General features: G+C 43.0%; 1 protein-coding gene across 1 annotated transcript in view; it reads left to right on the top strand.

Annotated features, from left to right (window-relative positions):
• Positions 1-26,364, top strand: part of TRABD2B (TraB domain containing 2B) — a 384,859-nt gene that overhangs the window by 208,249 nt on the left and 150,246 nt on the right.

Here is a 26,364-nt window from a genome sequence, read left to right on the forward strand (position 1 = left end):
TCCAATGTATCCAATAAATCCACAGCTCTCTACCTCCAAACATCAAAGGATTTACAAATAAGGGGACCTTTTCCCTTCCTGATTGGTTACAATGTTGCTTTTAAGGAAGATGAGAATCAGACATTGGCTTGGTGCAAAGACTCAGTTAATTTTCTTACAAAATCTTTCTAGAAGGTACTTCAGAGGAGCAAACAGCAAGGTTTTTCTTCTGAGTAGTTTATGCAAAGAGCAGCAGGAAACGTGAAGCACACCTTAGATTTGTCCTCCTCTAAATGAATTCTAGCAAACGTCATATGCTGGCAATGCTGGTTAGTGAAGATCTCCATTCATGTTTCAGATGGATGCCGCATGGATGGCATAGGTTCAAAGTTATTTCACGTTGACCCCATCGATATGCCACAGCTTACTCTAAACCAAAAGGCTTTCTTCTAAATATGAAAGTGAAATTCAGTTTCCTTGAATGGTCAGCCTATGGAGGTTCTGGAGTGTCTACCAACTGGGAACAGTTGTGAATGCTAAAGGTGTTTTTTAATATCATGTAAACACTTGGGATGTGCATTCGTTTAAAACAATTATGCCTTTTGAACAAAATTAAGCCATTTGTGGTCCATTTTGTTAAATCTCAAACAAATTGAAAATGCCTCTAAAAATAGCACGTGCAATTTTAAAAAAACAAACACTCCTTCCACTTCTGAAACTAGATTTGGCCAAAAAATGGGCTGAAAAACCAATTTAACAAATATACTGCAGATATTTTGCTTGCACATCTTTATTAAGCTCAAGAAATGTGAGCAAGCTCATCAACTCATTTCACCAACTAGCCATCAGATTGCAATCTGTAAGTGAAAATGAATGACCATCCTCTCCATCAGTGGTGCTCAACCTAGGACGCACTTTGCCAGTGGGATTTTTGGGATATCGACAATGAATATGTATGAGATTATAGCTGCATACAATAGAGTCAGGGCATAGACATCTGTCTCGTACATATCCACGGTGGATATCCTGAAGATCAAATAGGCTAAGTATGACCCAAAGATTGGGTTGCGAACTTCTGCTCTGCATCGCAAATTAATATTTATCCATCCGATGAACGGGTTCCTTTTTAATTGTTTTGATTTTGTCAGTATGCTCTCTTGCTGTTTGGGAGGTATAATCTTTGGCACATCTTGTCAGTCCTATGCAAGGAGGTTCTTGCAATCACAACATGATTCATCTCCCTTTTATCCATTTGGTGTTTTCTTGGTTCTGGCCTCCACGAGTTATCCCATTTTGCCTGGGGAGAAACACAAGATTACCTTTGTTTTCTTTTCCTTCCTTTGGCACACGGGCATGGTTTACTGCCTGATTGAAGAGTCTGGAAAGGAATGTAAATCAACAAAGGCTAATTGGGCACATTTATGGGGTCTTTGCACCTAATTCCTCTCATCATAACGGAAGACATCATAATATTATTAGTTTATATTTGAAAAGGAAGTGAAACACATGGAAGGATAAGTCAGTTCATGAATATACTATAATCCAATTAGTATAGTAGAAAGCTCTTAGTATTTATATCACTTAGCCAACATCAATAAGAAATTAAAATGTAACTGATTTCCTTTAATGTTCCTTAAAGAAGATGTTCAACTTATTGGATGAACTTATTTTATAAACACTGGAAATAATCCTGCGGAATTTCCCTTAATGCACGAGTAAAACTTCCAATATTCTCCGCATGACTTGGGCAAGAAATCCTAAATCCTTAAATACCATATAAATACAAGTACAGCCTACAAAAAAAAATGTATCTGTGGCAGAAAAATGTACAAGATCCATCGTCCTAGGCGAAAATATATTTTTAGACAGAAAAATGTATTTTGATCATATTGAAAACCATTTTTAAACTGTTCAAAAACTGCAACATTTTCTTCACATCATACAAGTTGGAGTTCATACCCTACTTGGCTATTTGCTGTAACAAATCAGAATGCATTTAAAATCCCTATTTTATTGTGAGCCAAAATGTGTCATGACTTGTTTTTGTTCTTCTTCCCTGCATTAAGATTACAGGATTTTGTTCACTAATGAGTTGTCATGCAAGCTATGCGTTTGTGTAATAGCCAAAAATGAGTGGTTATTATGGTCTCCATGTTGTGTTCATTTTCTGAAATAATTGTACAGGCGTAAAACCTATCTTGTAGGAATTATTTTACAATTGACATGTATCTGTAGCCTATTTTGGGGAAGGGAGGGAGAGAATCTCATTCAGATAAACATTCTTTCACTTAATATTGATCATGACGGGCACCACATTAATGGCTTGTAGAAGTCTCCTGAGAGAGGGCAGAATACATGTAATGGCGTCAGGGTTGAGCGCGCCCCACTCTGATCTGCTGACACGTTTTTATTGCAAAGTCGAAGACGTTTTCATGGAATGAAGATGACTTTGAAGGATTTTTTCTGGGGTAAGTGACATTTGCAAGTTAAGGGGGTCATTTACTATGCTGTGATATTGTACAAGGGAGGGGATGAATACTGCGGGAAAACACTACGGGGGAGGGGGCGCGTTCCTGTGGATTTTTTTTCTTTCCAAACAATTCCACAAGAAATAATACTGTGGAGGAAAAAGGGAAAATACGATTGATGGGTGGCCCTTTAAGCCCTGAGGCAACCCCCATCCCATGTGCCAGATCCCTCCTGGGGATGTGGGTGGCGAGGCAGGCCAGCAGGATAAAAAGGCAAAAAAAAAATGTAATTTATTGTTGTTTGGCAATGCCCTGCCCCCTTTTCCCAAACCCTTCCCCTTTCAAACACAGTCAACCCACCCTCAAGCGAACCCTCCTGATCCATAGCCCCTAACTCCCCAGTAGCTATCCCACCCCAGACCCCCTCTTTTACATACAGCAGACTCTCTAGAGGTCCAGTGGACCCCCCACCCTCCTCCTGAAATGGTCAGTGGTCTTCGTTCTAAAGCGTATGGGGATAGACTTAAAGATCTAAAGACGTACACCCTAGAGGAAAGACTAGGTAGGGAAGATAAGGTAGAGAAATTAAAATATCTCAAAGGTTTCCATGCACAGGAGATGAGCCTTTTGCAACAGAAAGGAGACTCTAGAAAGAGGGTTCATGCAATGAGGTTGAAAAGAGGTAGATTCAAGAGTAATCCTAGGAAATATTTCCTTACAGAGAGGGTCATGGATGGGCCTCCCAGTGGAGGTGGTGAAGGCAAAAATAGTATCTGAATTCAGGAAAGCCTGGGATAAATAAATACTGGAGATCTCTAAGGAAGTGATGGGAATTATAATGCTAAATTAATGGACAGAAGGGCAGACTGGCTGGACCATACGTTTTTTTTTTTTTTCTGCCATCATGTTTCTATGTTTTTACACAAAGCAGGCTCCCTGGTGGTCTAGTGGACCCCTGGACCCCCCTTACCTTAAAAAGTCACCCTGGTAATCCAGTTGGGGCCTGGAGCACCTCCTAGGTTCTGGGTATGGGATCCCACTGGTCCCCCAGTGTGACTTTTTAAGGTAAAGGGGGTAAAGGGGTTCCAGGGGATGGGGACGTTGTTACTGGGGGCGTGAGGTGTATGCCTGAGGTGAGAGGTTTAGGAAGGAGGTCGCTTCTGCACAACCAATTCTTTTTTTTTCCCCTTGCTGGGCTGCCTCAACAGAAAGCAGGGCAGTTACTATTGCACCATAAATCTTAATAACTTTGAGAAACCATGGCTGGGATATAGTTATTCTGGGCTGCAACATATTCAGGATGGACAGCGTAAGAAGACAAAGAAGACTGGCACTATAAATAAAAGTAATAATATTAAGAACATAAGAAGTTGCTTCACTGGGTCAGACCAAGGGTCCATCAAGCTCAGCATCCTGTTTCCAACAGTGGCCATTTCAGGATTCAAGTACCTGGCAAGTACCCAAACATTAACTAGACTAACGCCGGTAATAAGCAGTGGCTATTCCCTAAGTCAACAGAACTGCAGGATTTATGAGGTACGGAGGAGGCACTGTGGGTTAATCTGGAGAAAAAAGGGAGTGGAACAGCCATCTATACTGGTATGATATACAGAGTTCCTTTGCAGGCAGAAGAAGAAAATAGAAATGTACTGGAGAATATTCACAAAGTTACTATGAAAGGTGAGCTGGTTTCAGTCTGCCAGATTGATTGGGACCTCCCAGCTGCCGTGTCTTCTAGAAGCAGAGAGAACCTGGATTCTCGGTCGGGAGAACTGTTCCTTCAACTGGAAACAACCTACATAGACGGGGGTAATAGTGGACTCAGTGTTTGCAAAAAGGGACGGTGTTTCTGATGTTATTTATTTATTTATTTATTTAGGGTTTTTATATACCGACATTCTCGATATACATATCGAATCAAGTCGGTTTCCATAGAACAAAACAGTCGCTGGTAAGGCGTTACATTAAACAATAAACAGAGTATTGAACAAAAAACGTACGGCGTTACATTAAACAATAAACAGAGAATTGAACAATAGAACGTAAATCAATAAATATTAAATATTAAATATAAAATAGACTACAAAATTTGTCAAATAACATGAATACATGATACGGTTAACTGCAAATAATTGGTAGGTAAGGTTGAAATGTACTGGTTGGGGTATACAGGTGACTGTGAGCACTGTTGAGGGTATAACTATGGGAAGAGCATGAGCTAGTGAGCTAATGCATCAGGAAAAGGTCTTTCATGTTGTAGTGGATCAGTTTGGTTCAGTGTTGGAGCACGGGCAGCGATGATTTATTCAAAGGCAAGGGTTCTAGACTTCAGGAAAGCCAAGTGTTAAAGGGAAGGAATAGCTCAGGGAGTCGTTATCTGGATTGGAAAATCTAGGGAAAATAGAAGAGCGGCGAGTGTGCGTTCAGCGGGACATTTATCCTGCTGAATATAGGGGACAAGTTACCCAGGCTCGTCCGCTCGCCAGCTTACTGAATATTGCTTACGCAGTCATTGAAAAAGTGAATGTTCGTCTTTTTAAATGAGTTCCAGGCAGCGACCTTACCTGCAGGATCTCAGCAACAGCCCTGGGTCCCTCGTTGTCAGGGTTGTTCTTTATTGTGCGGCGGCGGTAAAATGATGATTAGGGGTAGGGGAGGAGTGTGGGCGGCAGCAGCACAGGGGGAAATAACACCGCCTTTTCCCGTGGCGCTACGGGGGCCATAGTGTGCGGGGCGGCCGGCTGCCCACTATCATCCCTCCGCCCCTTTTCTAGCTGGGGCTCATCGTTCTGCTGTATTTATAGCAGAACGAGGACCTTAGGCCTGTGATAGCACCAAGCCCGGCATCAGAAGGTGGTACCGGATTCCGGCAAACCTTTTTAATACGACCCATAGATTTACAAGCCAGGGGAATGATTTCTTCACCGAGTATTAAAAATATACAGAGCGGCATCAGAACATTTCATAGATCAGTAACTTGAGCCGGAAGCTTGTGGGACCAAACGTCACAGCGACCCACCCAGGTGCTGAATGCCAATAAATTACTGAGCTGGATCCTTGTTTATGTCGGTATAGAAAAGTGTTAAATAAATAAATAAATAAATAAATAAATAAATAAACCAACCTTATGATGGAATCAAAAGCCCCCAGCAAGGTATCCACAAGCAATAAAACAAATCTCTGTAAAACCTCTTTAACTGAACATTTGCAAGAGTTGCTGGGTGTCCTAGGTGTCACGATTGCGCGACAAGGTGCCATAATTGTTAACTTTGCAAGGCAGCAGGGTCTTGAAATAACGTGCCATGGCATAAAACAAACCATTCTTTGTTGCAGCCCTTTTGCAATTATGTTTGCATTTCAAGTGGTCCGTGGTGGCCCAAAAAAATCTATTTTCCAAGAGAGCTGTTGCTGATTTGAGTTTGGTGCCAAAATGCTCACAGTGTTACGAGGGTGCTCTCTGACTCCCGGTGAGCACGGGCCTCTGGAAAGCCGCGTACAGTAAAGCATTCCCCCTGTGTGAAATGCATAGGATTTCTTGGCACCAGATGCATTAGGGGGTTTCTCTGATTTAAAGCTTATGTAGAAAACACTTAGCCCTCAGTGTATTGGGTTTTGTTTTTAATAGGGGTTGGTTGAAACACTGCAAAGCTCAGAAGACATTTGAGACTAAACGATGGCGGCCAGCAACTTGAAAGGGACGTAAATATCAAACTACATTAGTGGCTTTTGGATGGCGGGGGACATATCTGCTAGTCCACGTGATAAAGCTGTCAAGATTGTTTTTGAAAGATTCTGCTCCACTTTAGGCACAGACGTGTAACCCTGTATAGTGCCGCTGCAATTCAGCAAGCACCTGATATGTAGACAAGTCTGATATGAAGATTAAGGTGAACAGTGCGATATACAGACGAAACAAGGACCTTAGCTTTTTATCTTATACAAACGGGGAATGGATGAATATCACCCTGGAAATAGGTTATCTGTTACTGCACCGCACTCTAGTAAAATGGGGGTGGATTTTCAAAAATCCGTTCTGAGGGGAAGATAACCAGATAATTTTACCCAGTTATCTATAACTGGAAATTCAGCCAAGACTGACTGGCTAGTTTGCAGGCCAAATATAGCAGGTCAGAATTGGCTTAAGTGCATTTAGTAGGGATGGTCCAAGAAAACAAAGAGGTAGGCGATCTATGCCCCGCGGGCAGCTCACAGTGCATGGGCTTTTGCACACCTGCAGATAAGTGATGGAAATGGGTCGAGAGAGGTGAATCCGTGCAGAGATTCCTTTTTCAAATCTCTGCATGCACTTTCCTTTCATGCAGACCCACAAAGCGCCCGTGTTGTGCACCCCAGCAAGATCTTCTAAGGCGAATTCTGCAAAGAGATTTCCTGTAAAAATAAATCTGCTGTCTCGCAGCTACAATCTTTGCATGGAAGCTCATTATTGCTCTGTTATAATAATAATAATAATAATAATAATAAAAAATAAGCAGATCCCATGGTTGTTAGTTTGCAGTCCTATGGCTACGTTGTAGTCACGGGACCGCAAGCTTATTTTTTTCAAACTTGTTATTTATACAGTTTTAAATACAGGCTTGAGGAAAAAAATGTTTATGAACACCAGGCAAATTGGCATCCACAAATTGGACGGAAAGTCAAGTCTGAACCCTAAAACAGAAACATTGTGGTACTTTACCAAACCAGAAACTAAAGGGGAGGCTAATTAACTGGAAATGAGGGAAGAGAGAGGGTTTTACATCAGGACTTTTCCTCTGCTCAGCCCTTGCTGAACTGCTTTGTCGTTTAAGACAACTTCAGAGACCTTGGAATACTCAACTAAAGATTTGCATGGAAACCTCAGTAAGAAACGCCTCCCAGCTGTAAACCTCCAAGCCTCATCAGGAGAAACTGCCTCCTTGGGGTGTCTGGCTCTCAGGGGAGCAGGAGTGACCGCATTTTCCACAGGGCCTTGTGAAAGATTTCCCTCTGTCGCCTCCTCCTTTGAAGGGCAGAAGGTGTAACAGGCCTTGGAAACAGTAGGGAACTGCTGACTAGGAGGAGAAGTAATTATCATACCAGGACAGCTTTTAATCTGGCTCTCTAAGTTATCCAACTTGTTCCCAATCTATGTATTATCCTTAACCATAGCAGCCTGTGCCCCCATTCTGATTTTCCAATTTGCTCTCCAGATTTTCTAATACATTTCTAGTATTGGTTTGCTGGAATTCCAAGGCCTCTAGCTATTTCCTCAGTTCAGTAATAGACTTACCCAGTCCTAAAATCACATTCCAGATTTCTTCAAGTGTTTGTTTTTTTTTATGTGCACTTCAAATAACACAAGAATTTCCTGTAAAGTAAATGTGAGATGTACAGGCAATTAAAAAAAAGTAAATAAAGATAAATGAGAAAAAAGGTTAGCTATACATTCTCATCTTAAAAAAAGAAAAGAGGAGGAGGATCAAGAAGAAAAAGGCGTGAATAAACCATGAAAAGTATAAATAAGAATTGAAGAGAGGACAAACACCAGCACATAATACAAAATAATCGACCCTGAAAATGAGTGATTCTAGGCATGCAAAATTAAGAACGTCAGAAGTTGAGATGGTTAAAAAAAACCCATAGTTTAACATTCAAATATCTAACAAGACATTTGCAAGGATATTGCAAGATAAATTGAGCCCTCCTTGATAATACCTTGGAACGCATGGAAAGAAATCTTTTCCTGGGGAGTTAACTCTAGTAACATCAGGATAGATCCATAATTTCTGTCCATAGAATGAAAGCATCCTATTATGAAAGAAAAACCTTAGAACATTATTTCTATTGGACAAAAAGGCAAAAGATACCAACAAAGTTCCTCTTTTTGAAATCTCTGTCTCATGGGAAGATTCAGGTATATCCGTAAGATTGAAAGAGTAATCTTGTGGTGGGTTTCCGATAGGTTCTTCTTCTGGCTGAGGCAAATAATATACCTTTGTTATTATTGGCATTGCAGGAGCTGGAATTTTAAGAACATGAGAAATATAACCTTTGAACAGATCTAAAGGAGGAATCAAATTGATAACAGGAAAATTTAAAATCCTCAGATTATGAAGAATTTTCAGTATTTTCCAGTTTCTTAGAATAAATCTGTTCAGATTAAACCAGGGCTTGTTGAACTTTCTCAACTGAAGCAAGCCGAATGTCCACAGCCTCCAATTTACTCCCATAAGAAGAAATCAGATTTGCGTTTGTCGAAATACGATGATTCGTGTCCAAAGTAACTTTAGTTAAAGAGGAAATTGAGGTTTCGAGAGAAATCAAAATGTTCCATACTACCTCCAATCTGATTTCAGGGAGTTTAACAAGCCCTGATTTCAAGATCAGGACGTTCGAAGCTGCATCTCCTCCACTCAAAATAGTACGTTCACCCAACTCACATGGTAGGGCCGATATCAGGGAAACCGGCTGCCTCAACTCCCCCAATACAGGGCTCTCCACTCCGGTGGTAACCGGAGTCACCTTCACGGTCAATGGAATTAGGTTCCCAACTGCCTCAGCTGCCTCTCGCTCTAATTTCAGATCAACCCGACCCACTTCCATGGAGACTGAAGAAAGGTCCAAAGTCGCAAGTAGGCCACAGAGAGGGGGAGATGGCATATTTAGGCGCTCCTGGGCTTAGAGAGATTTCTTTGGTCAGCGGGGATGGCATTCACTCCACATCAGTCCCCACAACGACCAATGCTCCTAGATTCAAAGTTGGTGCTGCTGGGAAAAAATCCCTCAATCCGGGGCTGATATAAATCAGACTAGGGAGAATTTGGAGCGTTTTCCCTCAGCTTTGCCTTTCGCTTCATATGAGGCATTTTGAAAAAAGGTAAATCCAGAAAATAGGCAATTCGGAGAGGAGAGTTCTCACAGTGTTCCTCACTCCAAGTGTTACCTCAGTAGGTCTTTCCAGTTCAAAAGTGGCAAGCTGACTCTCTTGAACTGTGGGGCTACTCGAGGACACAGACACTTCCTATGCTGCAACCAGCACCTCTTGATGCATGTCCATGGTTGTGCATTCCCCCCAGAGACAGATTCCTGCAGTCTCTTCCTACAAACTTTCTCACTGTAGGGGGTCATCTTGAAGTCATCTCTCAGCGACAGCATCAAAGCCTCAGTACTTCTCCATGCTCTAGCCAGATTAGCCAGGGGTTTCCTCTGCTTTGGGGTCAGAAAGGCCAGTGATAATCCACTGGAGTCCATCAGACATGCACGTACATCAGATGCGACACTGTTGAAGGACCAGGCATGCTTTGCGTTTATCCATAGAGGAAATAGATTTTAATCACTCAAACAGCGAAGGAAATTAGTGCTAGCGAAGAACTCTGTCAGACACGACTTCTCCAATGCCGCCGTCTTGCCTCCTCCCGGAATGGCTTCTTCTTGACCTGCATGCTCATTTTCAAAGCCTGCTTTGAGAACAAGGCCCGTACGTTTGTGTCTGCTATGAAGCAGGCGCAAATATACCCATGGAAAGTACCTGTGAGGTTCTGAAAATGCAAGTCCTATGCGTATTTTCTCTCCCCCCCCCCCCCCCCCAACCTAACCCCACTCTTTCTATACCACAGATAAAAGTCCCCTGCAGTGGGACCAGCATGGGTACTTTCGTCTACAGTAAGGTGGGGGGGGGGGGGGGGAAACATATTCAAAACCACATATTCAAAACCATATTCAAAACCATATTAAAACTAATCGGAGAAAGTTCTTTTTTACTCAACGCACAATTAAACTCTGGAATTTGTTGCCAGAGGATGTGGTTAGTGCAGTTAGTATAGCTGTGTTTAAAAAAGGATTGGATACGTTCTTGGAGGAGAAGTCCATTTCCTGCTATTAAGTTTACTGAGAGAATAGCCACTGCCATTAGCAATGGTAACATGGAATAGACTTAGTTTTTGGGTACTTGCCAGGTTCTTATGGCCTGGATTGGCCACTGTTGGAAACAGGATGCTGGGCTTGATGGACCCTTGGTCTGACCCAGTATGGCTTTTTCTTATGTTCTTATGTTCTTACTGCTTTATCCATGGAAATGGCTTTGAATATTGCCCTCATATTTTTTATTCTAGCTGTAACACTTTGCTCCTGAGATTGGGAGTGTTCTGCTCTTGTTAGCTCTAGGTCCTGTAATTTTGAGTGCATATGTACAGTAACTTTTGGGTCAGGCCCCTAATTCTCACCTTCTCTCCCCAAGGTCCATAATCTAAACTTGGATTTTTCTGGATATAAATTATAGCGTTTCTTCTCTGGGCCAGCTGAATCCAAGTGACAGGCAACTAGGGGCCACAAAATCACCCTCCGCTGCTGCCCCCTTTGGCAGTGCACCTTTCATTGCTCACTCTTGCCTCCATGCCGCGGTGCTCCTCTTGGTCCTCAGTGCTGCTCTCCCTTATGCCTCACATCCTTGCTGGGCAGCCATGGGTCAGGCTGTGTGGCTGTGGCATGTTCATAAGCTATACAGTGTCACATCCCCCCCTTCTAAGCGCTCTTCCAAAGTAAGGGGATGAAGGAAGGACACATTGCCATAGAGACGGTGAGCACATGGCAGTTCATAGTCCCTGCATTCAGGCACCTTCAAGGCCGCCCGGTGCACACTTGAGGAACTGAGGGGCGTTAGCAGTGGTAGAGGCCCAGCAGAAAGCATCGGCAATGGTGGAAGTGGTGTTGACGCCATCACCGGAAGGAAAGGATGCATCAGCAGCAGTGGTACTAGAGGGTGGAAGACCAAAGTTTGATCCATCCATGGCAGTCAGAAAACTTGCACCAACCCTGGTTTCGGAGGATAATTTTTAATAATGGCTCTGTCCTTCACTCCTTTATGGTACTTTTTGGAGCTGAGGTCCGTATGGCCGTAATTCACAAATCTTTAACTCTCCATGTTAGAAAGAGATTGTAAAATTAATTTGTAGCGGAACTGTTTTTGACTCTCAAGCCATAGCAAAATGATGTTAATGCCCCAAAGCAAATTTTGTACTGATACAAACCCTAAAAATAGTATAAATAATGCTATTATGAAAGTATGAGTCCATCTGATCGCGACCTCAGGACATTCCAGTAAAAAAAAGATTCTCAGGGACATAGCGAATGCTGTGAAATGAAATACATTTCAGAAATGCCTCATTATGCGTGATCTATAATGTGTACTGGAACAGCCCCGTGTTGTGGGTTAAGGCAGAGTTGGATTAATAGAGTCAGCAGTGTCGGTGAAGCTCGTATTTCTGTCCTTCTCCTTCTGTTCAGTTGTATCAGTTTCTCATTTTGATGAATTATCATTAGTCATATTCACTCTAAATGTAGCAAATAGGTGAAAGAATACTTTGGGTTGTGTATGCCTTACGTTTCATATTGATTTTCCACATTCTTAAATCTTTATTTCAGCCTCTAATAAGCCATAACAGAATACATTCTGTGCAATGCCAATACATCATGTAGGTAGACGGGGAAACACATCTCTTGATTCTCTTGCCACTGTTTTAGTTGAGAGATTTATTGCCAGAAAGTCAAAGTAAAGCTTAACTGAATGTTTTATGGAAGCAGGACCTGAGCTGCAAATGTTTTGCATTGGTTTTGTAAAAGAAAATGGTATCCTCATTTGGGCTAATAATTGATTTAGGTCAAGGTGGTCATTCACACCAAGATATTAAACAGGTCTCTTAGCAATAATATTTTATTACAGCATGGCTGAAAACTTGGAATTGGTGACTTATTTTTGCCTTTATCACGTGTTGGAATGTGGCCCTATGTAAAAGGTCATCATTCAAAAAGGAGATGATGGACTGGTTCATGGGATAGTGGTGGGGATATTTGCTGGCCAGATTTCATGAGAAGGGAAAGCAATCAGAACCTCATTAAGTGAAGTTGTTTTTCCCAGTAGGCACAGAGCAGAGAAGGATGATTTTCAGCAGTGAAGCTCCTAAGGGCCCACAGATGCAGATATTTCCAGCTGCGTGAAAGTTGCCCTCAAATTTTCAAGTCGCGTCGCTCTGAAAATCTGCCCCTCTCAGTAGGGGTGCTCTGTGCGGACGGATTTTAGTAACCTGCACGCTTTTCACGCAGAACTGTTTCTGCCTCCTGTGCGTAGGGGGGAGCACGTGCCAACCACCGCGCCTTCTCGTGCCGGGAAACCCTGGTGCTCTGGAAGTGGTGGTTGGGGGAGCAGCCTTCTTCCGGTGGCCCGGCTGTTCCTGCCTGTTTCCGTCCGCTGGGACCGGCCTGTGTGGGGCACCTCACTGTGCGTTTCTTCCTTGGTGCGCTTGTACTCGGTGACGAGAAAGCCTTGTGGCGGGAACAGCTGAAATCTCTCCATGCTCTTGTCGTTATCCCTCCCTGGAGGGGAAGCTGATGAACATTAGTGGTTTGCCACGGCACATAAGGAAGGCAATTTTCTGAAGACGTTTACCCGGGTTATTACTACTTTTCTTGTGTAAAACGGCTGTCTGGAAATTGCCCAGACCCTTACCCAGCTAAAAGTATGTGTGGGGGGGATCAACCACGCCTGTGTTTTTACCTGGGGGGAAAATGTAGGCATTCCTGGAGGGGGACCATTTAGGTTGGGGGAGGGAAACTGCCTGCGTAGTTCCAAGGGAAAAGGATACCGGCAGAAGAAGGGAGGAGGGTGCAAGTCTCTGCGGATTCTTTTCCCGGAGCGACTTTCAAAGGGAAGCTGCTGCTGAAAACTGGCGCCAAAACCCGAAGTGCACTTGGACTTTGCGACTGCGTGGGCAGATTTGAAAATCGGGCCCCCTGACAAGATAAATAGTGCTCTGATGAGAGCAATTCTAGGTAAAGCCAAAGACGCTTATCGCTCTTAGCTGTCAAAGAGAATAAAAATAAGTAACAGTCTGTTGGATTTCTTCCTTCGGGAAAATCAAAGCCTTTCTGTAGCAAGCTACCAATGATGTCCCAGGACGCAATGAGAGATGAAGATTTGCACTCTAGCATTTCTTTTGGCTTATAAAATGCTCTTACGTGATTCCTGTGACTGGAATGTGAAGGTTATATTACTTGTACAGCGATCGGGGCAGGATCAGGCTTCTGTCAGCCATAGCAAGGTGAAGCGACATAAGTGAATGCGGTGAATCCGTTTTAACTCATCTATTTCCATGTTCTCTCTCCCTCAGATCTAGGCATTTGACTATTTCTTTACCCAGCAATACATTTCCTATTACTTAGTAACTTAGAATTATGGGGCCTATGTACTCAGACTCACACAAATATTTATTTGTAGCTTGCGTTCACTAAAATATTACATAATGTGTGATGCACTAAATTATTTAGCTTAGCCGGGCCCGAGGCCGACCCCCCCTATATACCACTGCCAGGGAGCTCTCATCCCGGCCCCCATTTAACCCAGATCCAGCTTGTAAAAGGAGAAGAGCAATGCCCAGGTCCCAGTGCTTTAAAAACGGTGCTGTCTACCTGAAGGATGTACCCAAAGTAATACCCTTTGGCGCCGTCGGCACCATTTGGATGCATGGCAGTCCATCAGAATGGTGCTGGCTGTACCCAGGAAGGTGCCGAAGTGACGTCACTTCAGCAGTGTCCTCCAGGCAGATGGTGCCATTTTCAAAGCACTGGAAGTTGGGCAGGAGCAATTGGGTATCACTTCCTCTCTTTTACAAGCCGGATCTGGGAAACAGGATAAGTGGGGGCTAGGAAAGGAGCTCCAGACCCAGGAATAATTTTGGCCCAGGAAGACCCAGCTAGGGCCGTTCGAGGCCTGTTTTTTTTTTTTTTGTTTGTTTGTTTTGTTTACTTTTTCTTGTTTATTGTGTTTTTCAATTTGTCAGAAGAACAAAACTGAAATAAAATTAAACAAACTGAATAAAAATGAATAAAAAAACAAAAAACCCAAAACCCCTAAACATAAAAGTGAACTGAACCAAAATTGTTGGTGATGCACATTCCTACTCTGTGCTGTCTCCACCAGACCACTAAATAGTGTAGAGAGCCTACACACGTTAGTGTAGATGTAGCAAGCTAAACACATGCAGAATGGCATAGTCTGGGAGGGTGAAGCTCTTATGAAAAAGAGCACCGGAGTCGTACAGAAATTATTTATTGAGCTAAAAGAAGCTCTTCTCATCCATGCTGCCGATGCGAGGCGAGACTCAGAATGCCTGCAGTAGGGCTGTTTGGGCAGATGAACCACTTTCCCGAGCGTGCCGTGATTTGGTAGGAATTTGTGGGATGGTCCATTATTAGACCGCAAAATCACTGCGACTTGTATACTGTGAGATGTGTGCGAGTGTTTGAAAACCCACTTGTCATGTCTTAATCCTTTCGTTTGAAAAGATATTTTGTTGTGTCAACAAACGTGGATGTTTGTAGGAAGCTGTAAAGTGTGCGTGTGTGGGAAGATGGTAGAGTTCAGGAGCTTCTGCGTAAACGTTTGCAGTATCATCCCTTGCGCCTGCCTGTGGTCTTTCAGCCCTTTAAATAGAGTCCATGCCAAAAATGAACACCTGGTCCGAGGCAGGTAACTTTAAACCTACTTGGCTGTATTCTGAATCCAGCTAGTTACTTGCAAAAAATAAAATAAATAAATAAATAGCCCCTCTCAAGGTAAGCAAACCTGAACCTGTACCCCACAAAATGCCGTAATTTTAACGGCTGTTGGAGCTTAGCACCAGTTTCTCCCAAACCCCCAAGTCACATCCTAACGTAGCCTGGGGCCCCTCATCTGACCGCAGCATTGCTGCCAGCGCATCAGCAGGCACAGATGGGGCTGGGCTTCGACTCTGCTGCCTCCTGCCTTGCCCTTGAGAGTTTGAGGGGTTCTGAGGGGGGGGGGGGGCAGACCCAGAGCCAAACCTCTGATTTTAATATTTTGTGGAGGGGGTGGGGCCTGGGCCACTATGGACTATATCATCTTTTAATTATTTTGGGGAGGTAATGTATTGGGCCTGCTTAACCGAGAGGATTTTTTTCTTTATGGACTTAACCAACTATATTCAAAATATAGCTAGTTGCGTTGAAAGTTACCTGTCTCACGCACCTGGATGACCTATTTATTCATTTAGAAAATATTTTATCAACCGCCGATCCAGTGGTCATGGTTGGTTCACAATAAAAACATTCATAATTTTCCATTAATACAAAACAAAGACAAAGCAATATTTTCAAATGCAGCTAAACAAATACACTAGGAAATAAATCACATCACAATAATAGCAAAAGCAGATAAGTAAATGTATAAACGAAGCTCAAATGACATTTCCTAAATTAAATTAAATAAAAATAAAATGCAATAAAATCAGTACAATCATAATTAAAAATAACATAGGATAAATTAAATTAAAATAACATAACATAAGTTGAAATAAGATAAAATGAAAATAAGATACCTCAAGTTATCTGTTTGCCCCAAGAGTGTTAGCCTTATACACGCTGGCCATCATGACCAGTCTATCTTGCTAAAATTAGCTGGTCAGCACTGATATTCATTTCTACCTGGTTATGTTAAAGCCCCCCTCCCCTCCCCCCCCATGATGCCTCTTTTTTTATCCAGATTAGCCAGATAATAACTAATCCAACTAAAACTTATCCACTCAACGGGGATGATTTAATCCCTAGGTTTGTCTGGGCATTAGAATGAACATATTAATATCTTTAGGAACCAGTTTAACATGAATCTCCCAAATAACCTGACTAGAGATCATTGAAGGGTGGGAAGAGAGGTGTGTGTGTGTGATGGGGAGGACAAGGATAGGGGGAAGTGTTTGCGTGTATGTGACAGAGAAGGGATTGATGCCAAGTGTGTGTCCTATTGGAGGGGATGCAAGGAAGAGCAGGACCAGAGTACGGTAAGGACGCCTCCCTCCTCTCCTCCCCACCCATTGCAATTCAGATCCTCCCTCCCTTGATCTGGGACTCTAGCCCCCAGATCCTGGAACCTCCCTTCCTTCCTTCCTACCTCTCCCTGCTCCCCAGATCCTGGAACCCACTCCCCAACCCTTCCTACTCCCGCCTCCCAGATTCCTAATCTTTCTCGTCTCCCATCCTCTTCATCCCTAACCCTCTTTTCTTCTTACACTCCCCACTCCAGTTCTGATCCTCCTCCTTTCCTCTTTCCACCCCTGAGGTCTCTTCCTTCTACTGATACTTGACATCACTTTTCTTCACCCAACAAAAATAAAATCAATGATACTAATTATTCTAATAAATATACTGTAAAACTAAATTATTTTTATAATGTAAAGGATGGAAATGCTTGCCAGTTTGCTTCAGAATGTTTACATTTTTGCCACAGGAAACTAGGGGACTGTGCCTTAGACCCTCCAACCCCAGGGGTGGGGAGAGGGGCACCAGAACCCTAAATGCATCTCTGCCCCCCCCCAATAGTAACTACCTCCACCATGCACACACAGTTGATAAATGCCCCCCCCCCCCCCCTCCGCCTGTGCAGGGCGGGAAAGGCGTCCAGCAACCACACGACTATATTATTCAAGAAATGTCTTACAAATGAAATACAAACTTATTTCAGGAACGGTTGAACAATGGAAGCCGTGTGCTTTACTGGCTTCTCTAGCGCTGTAACATAACGTAAATATGTCTGGAAAATACAGCCGATCTCCTTCAGAATGGATTCTTAATTTTGATGACTAATAGATTTAGTGTAATCCTAATTCTGCAGACTTTCTGAGCCGTACATATGGTTGAATATCGAGATATTCTAGCCATAGGTAGTTTTTTCTCAAGCTGCAGAAAGAGATGTTGAAGCAAACAGAAAGACATTTGATTCAGTCACATGGAGATTTCCTCTTTTCCTGCTATTTTTTTTTGCATATCTTCAAATCCCACAGAGTAGATGCCTTTACAAGGAGAAAGCAGTTTTTCCTCATTCAGTGTCTGAGTCATTTTGCTCTGTAGGTTTTGCTATATAAAAATGTTATCAGGGGATCGAGCACTTTATTATGTCACTGAAAATCTAATGTTCTCAATTATTCTAATTGCACCATTGATTTGCCTCTGTGCTGATCTTAAAATAAATATAGTACTGTACCTGGAATGCTTCCAATTACAGCCAAGGAAAAAAAACATTTTAGGAATGCCGAGGCTAAAATAAATAACAATTTAACCCTGAAACTTTTGAAAAGAGTGTTGAATGATAAGCAGCTCTTGATTTGTTCAAGGAATGGAAACTTTATTGAGAGGAAAAGAAAATAAATCTTTGGAACCAGCAGAATTCAGGAAAAGTGCCACTTGCGAAGTTCTTATCACTCAGGACAAAAAGCAGTGCAAAGAGGCTGGAGCTGGAGCACCTCCATTTACCAGAGCTTTTACAGAGAGCTAGGACCATCTCTTGGGAAGTCTCAGAGCTATCGATGGTTTCTGAGAAAATACCCCTAAGGTTAAACTTTGGTTTCTGGCTCTGTGGTATGGCCGAGGCTGGATTAAAAGGGAAGGGGGAGGGTTGGGGGGAGAAAGTCACAGGACAATGAAAGGCTAGCTCACCTATTTTTTCCTTATAAAGTATTTTATATTCCTGGGAGGGACAGGGGCGGAGGTCCACTCTTTAAAATGTTTCCAGGGTCTCCTATCACTTTGATCTGGCCTTACTGTCCATCCCCTCAATCAAAACAGCCAAACTAACCCAAGTAAGGGAAAGAGCGCTCTCCTTAGCAGGTCCTATGCTATGGAACTCCATGCCCGCCGAGATCCGCTTACAAAGAGACATCAAAACCTTCAGAAAACATTTAAAAACATGGTTATTCAAACAGGCATACAACAAAGAGAAAGGAGAGTAGAACACTGGGGAAAAAGAAAAGCGATTGGCAGCACACCCTAAACACACTACCCAAATCAACACGGGTACATATTCTATTTTAATCATTAATCTCAAATATCTAGAATAAGATGACATAGTTTCTCTTTTATTCCCGCTCAAAATAAACAGACATAACATAACACATCCAATTATGAGTTTTTATTACTACTTTGTTACCGTAAAGTCTTGGCACATGTATAATGATAGAATTCATAATCTTTTCTAATATTAATATTTGTGCCTTATTGTAAACCGTTACGATGGTACCTAACTTAGTGACGGTATAGAAAAGTTTTAAATAAATAAATAAAAATAAATAAATATAGCAAGGGGAAATCAGATCAGCGCTTTTATTTTCTGCTCTACTAATGTTCAACTGGGTGTGCTGCTTGCACGGGAAATATAGGGGTAGATTTTCCACTTTGCACACGCATGTGCCGATTGAAAAATCCATAGGCCGCTTGCACATGCATGCCGGATTTTATATACCACGCGCGTATGTGCGGGCAGTGCGTGCAAGGCAAGGGGACTTCTGCAATTTCCGCGCGACGATGCATTCCAGCCTTCCCCAGTTCCCTAACCCCCCCCCTACCTAACCTCCCTTCCCCTTCCCGTCTCCTCCCCAGCCCCTAAGCCCTACCTTTTTATTTTTCTTCCGTTGTTGCACAACTTACCTCGGGTCCCGAGCTGAAGTAAGTTGCGCGTGCCTGCAGCCGGGTCTTCGGGACAGCAAACAATGGCGCTGTTCCGGCCTGCCCCCGCCCCTCCCAGAACATGCCCCGCCCACCCCTTCGAAGAGGCCTGGCACTTAATCGCGTACCGGTGTTTACGCGCGTGGCCGGGCCTCTTCGAAAATTCTTCCGGCGCGAGCGAGGCCCGGCCACGCGCGTGTACGCCGAGATTTATGCGCACAGGCGGTTTAAAGTCTACTCAATAATTTTCAAATAATAGGAGCAAAGAAAAGTAAGTCTTGAGCCATCAGCTGGTGTTAGTTTAGTGATCTTAATTTGTGATCCTTCTGCTTGGCTCCACTTATTATGGGGCCTCAGTGTGGCAGCCAAGCAATGTCTGTGGCTCTGATCAAGATCTAGGGGTCTGATGCCATGATGTGAAGAAAAGAGAGCTTAAGAGAGGAGGAAATACTTCTTTTTTTTTTTACTGAAAGGGCGGAGTATGCCTGGAATAATTCACCAGCAGAGGAGATAGTAAAAGTGTCAGGACTGAAGCATGCTGAATTATTAGCTTTTAGCTCTCATTGTAGTATGTTACTATCTCTGCCTCAGTGAGAGACAGTGAAATGTTAAGCTGATCTAAAAGTTAATCAATCATACTACTGCCATAAGACTAAAACATTATCTTGTGGCACTTTCTGACTTTAATTCCTGGAAAATCAGGAAACCAGCGGTGAGATCTACAGGAGTGTGGTTTGGTGAATTGAATCAATCATCAGTACTCGTTGCATATTTGTGGATTGGCTCACTTGGGCTTCTAAAGGCATGTCTGCCTTTAAAATATTATGTAATAGGGGGAAAGCAGGCCAGGACAACCAACAACTTGGATAGGACAAATCAGCAAAGAAGAGCCTAGAAACAATAAACAAATAGTTGCAAATAAGAAGAGAAACAGAAGGGGTGTTCTTGGGTTGGAACTCTGAAAAGGGGAGGGATGGGCCGTAGCTCAACCCAGGTGGCAGCCACTACCAGAGATGTGGAAAAGGAGCGAGCCAGACAGATGAGGGTGGAGGAGGAGGCGGAAATGGTGGAGAGTTGCAGCTGCTAAAATCAGGCACAATACCTAGAGCAAAGCACTCTATAATCAAAAATAGGTGCTACTCAACCACCAAACAATTCCCTACAATATCAAAGGAGAAAGAGTGGATTCAGTCAGAAGAATAATCACAAAAAGTCGTTGCCTTATGCCCACAATGGGTACACTTTATAATGAGAAGATAACCGCATATTAATGTCAACTTATCGCTGATCCTTGATTGACATGAAGCATTCCATTCCATTATGAGAGGTTAATTCAAGATTTGTAATTCCCTGAAGAAGCCCTTTTGTGAGGGCGAAACGAGGCTCTCGTTGTGAATGAAGGGTAATGTATGTATGTTGTTGTTTTTAGATACAAGTAAGCATTGTGGTCGCATAGTAGAGGTGATGTAACAAGTTTGTTAAAACTATTTGAACAATAAAATGTGGGCATAACATTTTGCCGAGTTCCTCTGAGTTGATTTAGTAGTACAATGGGCTTTAGGCAGAAACAGTTTACTGCGTTTGAATCAATCATTTTCCGTTTTCTCATTAACTTAATCAAAATAATCTCTTAGTCTTCCAATCAAAATAGTAATAGTTGTTAGTACTCCTCTCAATACTGCCCAAACCACCCAAGTGGTTGTGTACTTTACAAAGCTGTCCCCATGTTGTTAGAACCATCTATTTGGCCATGCAGTAGAGACAATCAACAGCGTTGGTGTTTCACACCCATATGCCTGCCTCAGGGGTCTTATGTGAAAAATTGTGTCTGTAAAAAGATGTTGATAAACTATATAACTTATAACCTTGCTATAAAATCAACTTCTTACCTGGACCATAGGTCTCAAGAAAACATCAACAAGGCGACTTCAGCAAATATAACATCATAGTATCATAACTCCTCACTCTTAATGGTCATTTAAATCCTGATGCACCCAATCACATACCGAATAATCTCTTGGCCAATCACCTCGGAGAAAAACTGACCAATCCAATTTTTACTTAACCCTCCCAGATTCACAGATTGTAACATTAAGATCAATGTTGTTCTTTCAGAACAAAATGTGCCGGTGAGTGCACGTTATAAAATTGCTGCGTCCAAGTGCGCGCGTGTGCTTCTTTTAAAACCTACCCCTTCGTTTGCTTTTTGTGTGCACTAAAATAATCTCCCTAAAGGGAAACAGAAACCCTGAAACAAAATGAACCCCCCCCATCAGCAGCTCCAGGAAAACAAAATGAAACACAGAAGCCTGCACTCCCCTAACGTGCAGTCCATATCCTACAGCAGCTGGAAGTCTACAGCTTCTGCATTACCATTGCATTCATAGTTTTTATGGCGTTTCTGCTTGCAATGAAATGTTTCAAGTCGTAGCTTCTGTCCTGTGTTGACCTCCTACTTTCATACAAGTTGTTCAGCAAAAAAGAAAAAAAAAATTGTTTCATACCATAAGCTCTGATCCCTCCTTTATCGCTGTGTTTCTCCTTTTGATCAGGAACTGGATTTTTAAGGCAGCAGAAAAGCTGCAGTTTTGTCAGCTGAATAACCTGACTTTTTATAAAAACATAGAAAATAATTTGATGAAAAAGAAATATGTTTATGTGTATATTTATATATACGTAGAGAGAGATAATATATATACTGTATATATATAGATTATATATATAACTTTTCCATATGTCTATCCAAAAGAATAATGATTTCCAAATCTGACTGAAAATTTAGAGTTTTGGAAACAACGAATGGCTTCAAAGTGAAACCCAACACTTTATTTGCATATGCTGGGAATTTGTCATCCTTTAATTAATAAGTTGATCAAAGCAATACTTTTTGCTATACATATCTAATGCATATTGCCTTTGAAACGTGCCCCAGTGCATGCACTGATTGTTTTGATCGGCACTGGAAGTCCCTCTTTAATCAAAGCTCTCATTCTGGCAGAGAGGAGGAACTATTTGGCAGAGAGGAACTGTCATTGCTCTGAAAGTGCTTTGACAGTGCGCCTTTAATCGGGGCGGAAAACTCAATAGAAAACACACTTGAGGTTCGTGACTTCTCATAGATTTGCTGAAATGTTTTATTATCACAGGATAACCATGGGGGAGTTTGGTTTTCTGCCTCCCTGCAGTGTTTGCAAGCCCTGCAAGCCTGTGGTGCAGGGATATTTCCTCCCCACATATTTTGCAAGGGCAAAATAACATGGGATAAACAACAGGCGTGGATTTCATAATTACATCCCCATGCACAATTCACCTGGCCTGCCTTAACCCCACCCTTGGTGGGGAGGCGGTAATAAGGAGGTAATAAGGGGTATTTTCAGCAGGTAATTTGAAGTTTACTCATGAAAACAAAAGCCCTTCAGTAATTGCCCCCCATTCATTCCAGGTGTTCACAATACATCAGGCTTTGTGGTATTTCGTACAGTACAAAACTTCTTTATGTAGCTTGGTGGCTCTCAGGGGCCTGAGACTGGCTCGAGCTTTCTTTTCTGTAAGAGGGAAACGCATGTTTTAAGGCCCCACGGAGTGGGACGTCACAGTCCAAATCTCCAGCATGTAAAAACCGATCCTCAGTCATTCTTGAACTTTCCAAGGCTTTTCTTTACTTCAAATTAAAGGGAGGGTCACAAATTGCAAACAGAAACCACAGTCTCTATGTATTCCATCCAGTGCAAGAGGCTGAAAATCTTCCATTCAAGTCATTTCTTACAGATGATTAAAAGTTAGCCATCATCAAAATTGTTTGCAGCCTCAGCCCTGAAGGTCTATGCAGACTCAGCAGAAATGTACAGGATTCCTCTACATGCACTGAGCAGTAGCCACCATTTTCTAACCCAAGATGTCAGTCCAACAGGAGGGTTACCCAAGGATCCGTACAACACTCCTGAGTAGGTTCCTTCATCCCAGATATGTACAACTGCTGGATTACCAGAATTTAGAGATGAAGCATCCCAAAAGTCCCATATCCTGGTGATCTTTCCCAGTTCAGACACCACGGATGTTGCGGCTGCACTTATCAAGCTGTCTAGTGAGACGTGCTTTTACAGCTCTTCACTGTCTCTGTTGTCTCCAGCAAACGTCCTGATTCCTCCACTCTCCCCTTCTTAGAGACAACTCACTGGAGATCAGCTTCTGCAGCTTCTTCTCCAGAGGACCTGCCAGCACCCCTTCCTCTATTCCAACCTAGAAGCAGCTTAGGCATCCATGGAAAGCTCCTTGCATACCCTGAATGGCTCCTACCAAAAATACACACTGTTACAGGAGAACCTGGAACTAGACCAGGGGAAGGCAACTCTGGTCCTGTAATGCCAAAGAGAGGCCCGGCTTTCAGGTCATCCACATGCATGAATATGCATGAGGCTTGTTGGCATAGAGTGGTGGCAGTGCATGCAAATACATCTTCATGCGTATTCATCTGAATATCCTAAAAACCAGACCTGTGTAGCACTCCAGGACCGGCATTGCCTACCTCTGAATCAAGTTCCTACCATCTCTCAATTACAGCATGGGCTTAAGGAATATTTTGGGTAGGAGACCCACAGGGACCTTACATTTAGTTGAAACTTTGGCCTCACAGCTCACTAAAAACTGGGAAATTTATTGAAGCAAAGCTAGCATAATGCTCTTACTGAATAAGTGAAAAACAAGATGGTTACTGTAAACACACGGAGCAGCTATCCAGGAAATTACATTAGATGTTCTGGGCTCTCTTTCAAAAGTGGGCAGGCCAAATGCTCTTCTGGCAGTTGATTCTGAGCACACTTGTTTCAAGCATTTGCACTCACATGTTGCTCAATGTTGTGCATGCTGGCTAATTTTGTACACAGCCAGCTCGAATTCCTTATCTGGCCAAGGGAAGTGTGCAAGTCGGGCAGCTTGCAAGGCAGCAGTTGGGTAGAGTCCGCGGTCTCTTTAATCTCATTGGCACTATTTTTTTTACAGGTTTGCACTGTAATTCCTGACAGGTTTGATAAAATTGAGTCTACCGATAGAAGTACAGGGAGGACAACTGGTTAAAAAAAATTCAAAATCAATGAATAGATTAAAAGAATTAGGTAAAGTTTTCTGTATTATTTACGAAGTCCAGTTTAATTTGTGGCGGGAGTACAGTAATAGAGCGAAAGGTTTTGGCTTTACTCTAAAGGTGCTGTTTCCAGGGAAGGAGCAATACAAACACAATGGGGTTACGCGCGTATGTCCCGGGGCTTGAAAAAATGGGTAGGGAGTGGGCGGGGCCGGAGCCTCCAGGCACAGCGACAATTTGCCGCTATGCCCGGGATCGCGGGCGGCTGTCTCGTGCAACCTATGCCTGCCTGGAGACAGGCGCAACTTAAAAATTAAAGGTAAGGGGGGGTTTTAGGTAGGTCTGGGGGGCGGGTTAGGTAGGGGAAAGGAGGGGAAGGTGGAGGGGGGTGGAAGGAAAGTTCCCTCCGAGGCCGCTCCAAGAAGGCTGCGCGGCTCGGCGCACGCAAATTGCACAGTTGTGCACCCCCTTGCGCGTGACGACCCTGGATTTTATAACATGCGCGCGGCTGCGCGCACATGTTATAAAATCTGGCATAGAATTGTGCGCGCCGGGTTACACGCACAAATCCAAGCTCGCGCGTAGTTTTTAAAATCTGGCCCATTGTATTTTCAGGCTTAACAAACAGCTACAGTAAGTTTGTAAGAGAGAGAAAAAAATGAAGGTTGGAAATATTGGACTTGAAAGCATTTTGTTAGAGAACTATTAAACAAAGACAATTCTGATTAAAGAATGTACCTGTGAAATTGTCATAGTGCAATGGCGTTAAAACAAACAATACCTACCCTAAATCTCTGGGTATGGGAAGGCTGATGTTCAGCACTACATAGTTGGATAAGTAGGGACTTATCTGGCTAAGTGGCAGATGCTGAATATCCATCTACATTCATTGGTTGCCATCTAGCTGGACAAGTACTTATCCGGATACGTAGCTCGCCGGATATCTTGTGGGCATTCAGTGGGCCTTTCGAGGTGGTGCTACTTATCTGGTTAACTTATCCAGCTAAGTGGCGATTTGTACAGGGGTATTCAGCAGCATAGCTGTCCTGCTGAATGTCCCATGCAAGTTAGCCAGAAAAGTCTTATGCGGCTAGCTTACCCAAAAGTTTGAACATGGAGGCCTTACTGTTTTTCATTGGCAAGCTCATCTAGGTCAGTGGAAAGGGGTGCCTGTTGTATACATGTGTGTGTGTTTATAAATATATATATATATGTTTATGCAGCTAACTTTAGGGAAAGGTCAACGGCATGACCAGAGTTAGCCGCAAAAGACAAGTGGTTAACTCTGCTCCTCCCCAAAATACATCCTGCCCACGCCTGGAATGCCCCAGATTTATGCTTCTAAATTCTAGCCTTATAACTAGTTAGCCAGCTAAAATTTAGGCACATAAGTCTTTTAATAGGCCAAGTTTGCCATTTAGGCGGATAACTGAAAATGTCGACATCCTCATGTATTAAAGTGAAACTCAACACTAAATTCCTTCTTAAAAACTTAAACAAAAAACCTTATTCAACAGCATATGCAAATAGCATCACTTTAAGGTATATTTAATGCAAACAGGTGATTTTTATAAGGAGTTATGCATGTAAATGTAACATAGCAATATTCAAAAGCTATGTACCTGTACTGTCAATTCCATGGCACATATCAAGGGTAGGCCACTCCAGCCCTCAAGTGCCACAAACAGACCACAATGAATGTACATGAGAGATATTTGCACGCACTGCCTCCATGCACATCTATCTCATGCATATTCATCGTGGATATCCTGGAAAACCAGACCTATTTGTGGCACTCGAGGACTGAAGTTGCCTCCCCCTAGCAGATATTGTACCAATTTTCAGAAGCCCACATACACAGGTAAAGTGTATGGAAAACTCAGTTTTAAGTGGATCAATATATTTAATATATACATCACTGTTATGTGTAGTAGCAATTTAGAAATGAATCAAAGTAGCAGTAGCAATACTTTAGGTTCTCCAAGACTACAGGTTGCTTTATTTAATAAACATTTTAAAAATCGGACAGCTGTTACTACTGGGGACCGATCAAGCCCGGGCCCCTTCCACCCCACCCTCTTATATGGTTCGATTTTCCCCCCCCCCCTCCCCTCCCCTGGTGAGGATACTCGGCGGTCTGACGATCGGGCCCTCCAGGGCGTGGACGGGTGCTATGGAATGGGAGCGGCTCCCCTTCCCTTCCCCCGTGCACATGGGTTGCGTGGCTTCTTCTGGGTTCCATGCCCAGCATGCCACGCGGCTGTGTAATGCAGCCAGTTGCAGCTAGGGATATGATTGGTCGGTTGCTTGGGAAGGAGGGGGGGGGGCCCCAGCCCATCCTTCTCCCCGTTGGAT

Source organism: Rhinatrema bivittatum, chromosome 10, assembly GCF_901001135.1.
Source record: "Rhinatrema bivittatum chromosome 10, aRhiBiv1.1, whole genome shotgun sequence".
NCBI classification, from domain to species: Eukaryota; Metazoa; Chordata; class Amphibia; order Gymnophiona; family Rhinatrematidae; genus Rhinatrema; species Rhinatrema bivittatum.